The sequence below is a fragment of the Saimiri boliviensis genome, chromosome 15 (genome assembly GCF_048565385.1).
Source record: "Saimiri boliviensis isolate mSaiBol1 chromosome 15, mSaiBol1.pri, whole genome shotgun sequence".
Lineage (NCBI taxonomy): Eukaryota > Metazoa > Chordata > Mammalia > Primates > Cebidae > Saimiri > Saimiri boliviensis.
The window spans coordinates 52867978-52875590 of NC_133463.1; positions in this window are offsets into that span (position 1 = coordinate 52867978).

Sequence of the window (7613 nt, forward strand, 5' to 3'; positions counted from 1 at the left end):
AGGATTCCCAAAGAAGCCAAATGCATGAAAAAACACTTCTCAAAATACATTTCAAAACCCAAACTTGTAATATATGTGCTTCCTTATTTCATGCATAAAAGAACCACAGATGATGTCATAGTGTTGATGAGCACAGACAGAATTTGGAGATACCTGCAAAACTCTCATGAAGCGAAACTGTTGGTGATTTCTTCTGGTGACAGCCATAGATCCCGTTATGACGGCAGTTGTGGCCTACACTCATAATGGAAGGAAATGCTCCATTTTAGGTAGAGGTCAGTGAAAATAAAGATGTAATTATCACTCATCCAAGTTCTTGGACCCTCTGACCTTCAAAATGTTAAGAACTTCTGTTCTGTAGAAACAGTCAAAAGCCACAGTGCCTACTGGGGCCAGACAGGTGACATCACAGAGGTCAGGCGAGGGCATGGCCACAGGCTCAGGGCCCTGAACAGCAAATGCTCCTTCTAGAGGGAGCAGCACTGCTCAGCTCCAGAGATGGCAAGCCTGGTGCTAGCCAATCCTCACACTGTTAAGAGATGAATACCCATTCTTATGTAAATCCTCCTAATTTTTAAATATTAGCAAAAATATTCACATTTTCAAGGGTATTTGGAGGGGGAGGCAGATATAACACAGCGGCAGGTGTGAGCCTTCAGGCTCTGGGTCCCTGCTGACTGGGAATAAAGGGTCCAGGCATCCCCCTCCAGGCCCACAGGCTTCCATGAGAGGCCTGTTGGATCATATGGAACCCACAGTTCCAGTCTAAAAATGGACTAGGCAATAGCCCCAATTCACAGCAAATCGCCACACGAAACCTAGCAATTGTCTGACTGTGCCACCTCGTGGGCCCTGCCTTCCTTCCCTGGGACTGTCTCCATGTGCATGGCTCCACAAGAGAGAGCTGGATCCAGGCTGCAAGCCGAGTTTCAGTCTCAGCTCTGCCACTTATCAGTCCATTGGGCTTGGAAAGTCACGAATCTCTCTCAACCCCTGCAGGGTCTCATCTACAGAATAGGCTTAATGGGTCTATGGTACATTCTAGGATGCTGTCCAAATGCAAGGAGTTCCAGTTATTTCCAGTTTCTTTTTGTTTTCTGCTTCACTCAGCTGGGTCCCTGTGGGGTTAGGGTGTAGGAAATCAGGGAAAAGATGTTTGTCCCAATATGCAGCATAATGGACAACATCTGTTAAATAAAACCCAAAGCAATTGTGACTTACTCAAAAAATTATCACTTTGGAAGGGTCCAGGATTGGACAGTTACCTCAAGTTTTTCTGTCAGCACTGAGATCTGGGTGTCCTGCAGATTTAGGAGAGGCAGTGGGAGAAGCCACATGCCCCGGGGACACTGCCAATTTCATTTTGCACATGCTGTGCTCAGCTCAGCTCCTGGGCGTTTCACTCTCATTTTCAGATGTTGAAGACTGATGCTCTGAGCTGCTCAAGGCCAGGTTCTCTGGGGGCTGGGTGGTTATGGGAGCTGGGAAATGAGACCAGAGAGGAATCCTGCCACCACACTGTCACATCAGAGGCTTTCTTTAAAAAAAGAACACTCTGTGGCTCCGTGGGCACAGGTGGTGCTGGCTCCTTCCCTGTGTGCAGATCAGCCAGGCCTGGGACTCGGGTGGGGTTGTGTCGGGCTGGGTTGGGCTAGCCCTAGCCTCCCCCGCTGGTGCATGACAATGAATTAGGGCCCTGGAAAAGTGGGGCCATCAGGGAACTATCCATCCTGGGTCCAGGGAGGAAAGGCAGGAGCCGTTGTCCACAGATGAAACTTCCAAAGTCACACACAAAATTCCAGCTATGCCCTTGTGTAGCTGTGAGACCTTGAGCTGATACTTAGATCTAATAAATTATTACAGGAGAAGCATTCAGAGCAGCACATCGCACGTGCTGGACGAAAGGTATCATTATCTTACCAGAAACATCCCTTCATCCTTTGCAGTCTGTAATGAAGCTCATTGAGACATCCCTGCAAAATCAGGGAGATACTTTTGTTTTTAGTACTCCATTTGGATGCCAGTGAACTTCTACTTGTCCAAAAAGGCCCAGCTCAAATGACACCTCCTCTGTGAAGCCCGTTTTTCATGTCACTACATTATTAGTGATTGCTTTATGTCAGGATCTGTACTGAGCACTTCACATATGTCCATATGTCCATGAAGAGGCAGATTCAGGTTTCGTGAGGCCTGAAACTTTTACAATTTAGGAGCCTTCTTAAAACACATACACACGCACACACACACACACACACACACACACACAACATCTGATTGTATTTCTAAGGTTTGTAAAACAAAAATGACCTCCTTTAGCTGGGCATGGTGGCATGAACCTGTAGTTCCAGTTACTCAGGAGGCTGAGGTCAGAGGACTGCTTGAGCCCAGAAGCTGGAGGCCACAGTGAGCTATGCTCACATCACTACACTCCAGCCTGGGCAACAGAGCAAGATCCTGTCTCAAAAAAAGAAAAAAATGAACTTGTGAGCACATAGCTAGGGCCTTGGAAGGCACCTGAGCAAGTGATGGGCCTTGATGCTTAAGCTTCAACAGCTTCAGGGTAAATCCATCTCTGAAGTTTCAGTCTCCACCATAGCCCAGTGAAGTTGGTAAGTATTGTCCCATTTTACAGATGTGAAGAGTGAGACTCAGAGATGAGAAGTAACTTGCCCCAAATTGTGCTTTTTTTTTTTTTGAGACAGGGTCTCACTCCCATCACCCAATCTGGAGTGCAGTGGCATGATCACAGCTCACTGCAGCCACATCCTCCTGAGCTCAGGTGATTCCCCCATTTCAGTCTCCTGAGTGGCTGGGACTACAGGCACACACCACCACACCTGGCTAATTTTGTGTATTTTTAGTAGAGACAGTATTTTACCATATTGCCCAGGCTGGCATTAAACTCCCAAGCTAAAGCAATTCACCAGCCTTTGACTCCTAAAGGGCTAGGATTACAGGCATGAGCCACTGTGCCTGGCCCAAATTGTGCTCTTGACCTTGGCACCCTTAAGTGTTCCCCTCTGACTCTGACAGGTAGTACCTGTGACCTAGCTGGCGTCTCCATTTCAGGACTTCTGTGAAAGCACAGCACTGCAGTCATTGGCTTACCTTTCCCACCCTACTGAATGTCAGTTTCTCTCAGGCTTACAGACAGGCCTTTATCTTTGCATCTGGGTGGCCCAGAGAAGGTGTTCCATAAATGCCTCCTGGATGAACTTACATATTCCACCTTCATCTTTTTGTACCCTTGATCTCCACCTGTTTCATGCCTCTGCTGATGAGTTCTCAGCCTTGACCTAATGTTTTGGAGAAAGTTTCCAGGGTGCAGAGGGGAAAGAGAAAAAGAACAAAGAAGCCTTCCCATAGGACCTGAATAAGGCTATAGAAGAGAACAGTCAATTCATACATTCAACAAGTGTTCTTGGGTACCATTCTAAGTACTAGGAACCAGAAATGAACAAAACAGACAAATATCTCTGCCCTGAAGGAGCCTGCACACTATTGAGGGGAAACAGACCAAACACAATCAGTAATAAGATAGCAGCCTGACAGATGGCGGTAGCGCTGTGGGGAAAATAAAGCAGGAAAGGAGGATCGGGTCTGCTGGGTGAAGTAGGGTGTGTGGGAGAGCCTCATGGGGAATATGAGATCTGAACGAAGTGGGGGAGGGAGCCATGTGGCCATCTGGGGAAGAGCCTTGCAGGCAGGTGGTGGGACCCGTCTGATAAGGGAGAGGAGCAGCAAGAAGGCCTATTGTGAGTGAGGCCAGGGTCAGCCAAGTGACAGGGGCCAGGCCACACAGGCTCTGAAGGTCACTGTGGAGAATCTGCATCTTCCTCCGAGAGACAGGAGCCAAGACACAGGAGGATGGTTGAAAGGAACCATCCATCTGCCAAGCTGAGAACAAAGAAGGGGTGGGGGAGACCAGTTAGGGGTATTTCAAGAATCCAGGTGGGAGAGTGTTGCCACATAGACAAACCTGGTGGCTATGGAGGAGAAGCAGTTGATTCCCGGATGACTTTGAAGGCCAAGACTGTGGGATGTTAGATGTGAAAGGATGGCTTGGAGGTTCCTGGCCTAAGCAGCTGGAAAGATGGGAATGCTTAGGGGAGGAGGAGTTCCTGGGCGTGAGATCAGGATTTTGAGTTTGGACATGTTAAGCTTGAGATGTTTCTTGTAGTCAAGCAGGCAACTGGATAGATTAGGCTGTGCTTCAGGAGAGAGGCCCAGGTTAGAGAAATAAAATGGAAACTCATTCACATATGGTTGGAATTTGAGGCCTGAGACTGAATGAGATCACCACTAAGGGACTGTGTGCAGAGAAGAGGTCCCAGATCTAACCTCTGGGGAAGGTCAGTGCTTAGAGATCAGGGAGATGAAACTGAGAAGGAGGAGCTAGGAGAGCCTGGTGTCCTGGAAGCCAGGAAAAGTCAGTACTTCAAGAAAGAGGAGATGCTCACCTGGGTCCGGTGTTGCTGATGGGAGAAGTGATATTTGGATGGACCATGAGGAGAGCTTTGGTGAGCTTGTCAGTAGAATTTCCATGGAGTGGCATGCGTGGAAGCCAAAAGAAAGTTTCTGACACCAGGAAGTGACAGAGTGTCTGCATGTGGACAGGAATGATTGAAAGAGAAACAGGGCATCAATGATGCAGGAGACTCACAGGAGCACTCAGCTTGAGCAGGTGAGACGATGGGATCGAGGGCACCATGGGAGGAGAAGCCTCAGCTTGGAGCATCCAAAGTAGCAGGAAAGAGGCCGAGGCCTGGCCCTTCATGCAAAGCAAGAGGACAAGGAACTGACAAGGGCTGAGCTGGGTGAGATGGGAGGTCATGAGGCAGGGGGAGGACAGGAAAAAGCGGGTGGGCTCAAAGCATCCCTGATGGGGAAGTGGAGTTGGAGATTGTGGTAACACCACTGGTTGGACCCAATATCCTTTCTCCCCTTCATCCATAACAACAGGGTCTTTTTCTTTTCTTTCCTTTTTTTTTTTTTTTTTTTTTTGAGACAGAATCTCAGTCTGTCTCCCAGGCTGGAGTACACTGATGCAATCTCTGCTCACTGCAACCTCCGCCTCCTGGGTTCAAGTGATTCTCCCACCTCAGCCTCCTGAGTAACTAGGATTACAGGTGCCCACCCAGTTAATTTTTGTATTTTTAGTAGAGACGGGGTTTCACCATGTGGCCAGACTGATCTTGAACTCTTGACCTCAGGAGGTGATCTGCCCTCCTTGGCCTCCCAAAGTGCTGGGTTTATAGATGTGAGCCACCACACCCAGCCCAACAATAGGGTCTTGCTGAGCACATTTCTGCCCAGGTGAAAACCATACTTCCCAGCCTCCCTTGCAACTAGGTGCAGCCCTGTAGCTGAGTTCTGGCGGTGGAAGGTGACAGAAGTGAAATGTGCAGGTTCCACATCCCTGGCCTGCAAGGAATTTGTTAGTCACATACCTGTACCCTTCTCTCTTCCGAGAAGGTTGACACACGGTGGCCCAGCTTCAACCAATGAACCAACACACGGGCAAGGCTCCTTGCCATTTTTGTGCCTTGGACCTCCTGGCACAAACCGCGTGAGGCAGAGCCACTCTGCTGGCCTGGAGCAGCCAGGGTGTTATGTGAGGGAGAACGAAGTTCCTGCCCTTTTCACACTATTGTCTTTGGGATCTTTTTGTTATAGCAGCGTATCCTGCACCCTGGTGGAGACCATGGACACTTCTCAGAAGACTGTTGTTAAATTCATATAATAAAATACAAGATTACAAAGAAAAATATATTGAAATATCAAAATATTAAAGAATTACAGTCTAATATATACTTCCTTATTAATGCATTAAAGAACCATCTAGTAATTTAACCATCTAATAAACAGCCTGCTTTCAAAGTCTTGGTAGAGTCAAAGGTAAAGTCAAAGACCTTTTCAAAGTATAAAGGGTATTTCACAATATCTTCAATGACTAAATGTGATAATAAAGTATCCATGATTTCTGTTGGAAATGAGAAATGAGATCACAGGTACCAGCAATACTCTTGTGTTTCTGGCCTGCTGTCATAATGAAAGAAAATGCTAATTTTCAGGTAGAACTTGGTGGAGATGAAGATGTAATTTTTTTTTCATGAAGGCTCAGAGAGCTCCTGAATCCTAGCCAGCTCTGTTGAGGACACCTGTCTTTGGGGATGGCAGAACCACATGGTGGAAGAAAACTGCATTCCCCAAAACCGCATGAGGCACAGCCGCTCTGCTGACCCGGAGCGGCCAGGGTGTTACATGAGGGAGAATGAAGGGCCTGTCTTTTTCACACTATTGTCTCTGGGGTCTTTTTGTTATAGCAGCGTATCCTGCACCCTAACGGAGAACCGACGGTGACTGAGTGATTGTTAATGCCTCACTGCATGAGTCCGTTGACTGCCTGGCCTCATAGCAACCTGAAACCCAGCTAAGGGCCTCTGGACTCAGCAGCCTGGGAAATCAGAAGTGAGTCTCCCCCATCATCCCCCTTTTCATTCCACCATGCACCTCCTAATGTGCAGACATGGGCCTCCCCGACGCCCTACCCTGTCTGGGCCTCAGAGAAGTCCACCTAGTTCCTGATCTTGGCCTGGACAGGCCTGTGCCCTGGCCTCACCCTCATCATGACTGGCTGACAAAGGAGCAGCTGTGGCTCCCTCCCTCCGCCCTTCACTCCTGGCCCAGACACACCGCACAGTGGGGCAGATCCCTGACTCCAGTGAGCAGGAATGTTACTGCAGGGCTGGGGTTGGCTGGGGCTGTGATTGCTGGCAGCATCTCAAGACTCCAAGAGGATCTGAACCGGAGTTGACTGTGCAGCAGGAGCAGCAGAAATGCCCTTAAAAAGGGAAAGGAGAGAGATGCCAAGGGGAGAGACGACTCGGCCTGTGCCAGGAGCACGGAAATCTCAAGAAGTAGAGTGGGGAGTGAAGTAACAATTCTAACCGTGAGAGCTGCCATGGACTGAATGTCCACTAACTGCCAGGACCATACCAGTGCTTCCCATAGGTGGCCTCTTTGAACCCTCACATGGCCCCATGAATTAAGTTCTATCATCTTTAGAACTACACAAACTAAGGCTCAGAGAGGTTGAGTCACCTGCCTAAGATCACACAGCCAGTGAGCTAACAAGAGTTGAAATCCGACCAGGTGGGGAGATGCATGCCTGCAATCCCAACACTTTGGGAGCCTGAGGCATGAGGTCGCTTGAGCCCAGGAGTTCAAGACTAACCTGAGCAACACAGGAAAACCCTGTCTCTACAAAAAATGTAAAAATTAGCTAGGCACAGTTGTGTGTGCCTGTAGTCCCAGCTACTTGGGAGGCTGAGATGGGAGGATCACTTCAGCCCAAGAGGCGGAGATTGCAGTGAGCCGAGGTCACACTACTGCATTCCAGCCTGGGCAACAGAGCAATACCCTGTCTCAAAAAAAAAGAGTTAAAACCTCTTAATAATGAGGACTGGGGCTAAGCATGAGGTTCCTCTTTCTTCCCAGGGAAAGAAGAGGCCGAGCTCTTGCTTTAGGGAGTTCTCACTGCAGAGGGCTCCTGCTGCTCTGGGTAAATGCGTGGCCTTTGCAAAAGAGGGCAAGGCTGGGATCTCTAGGGA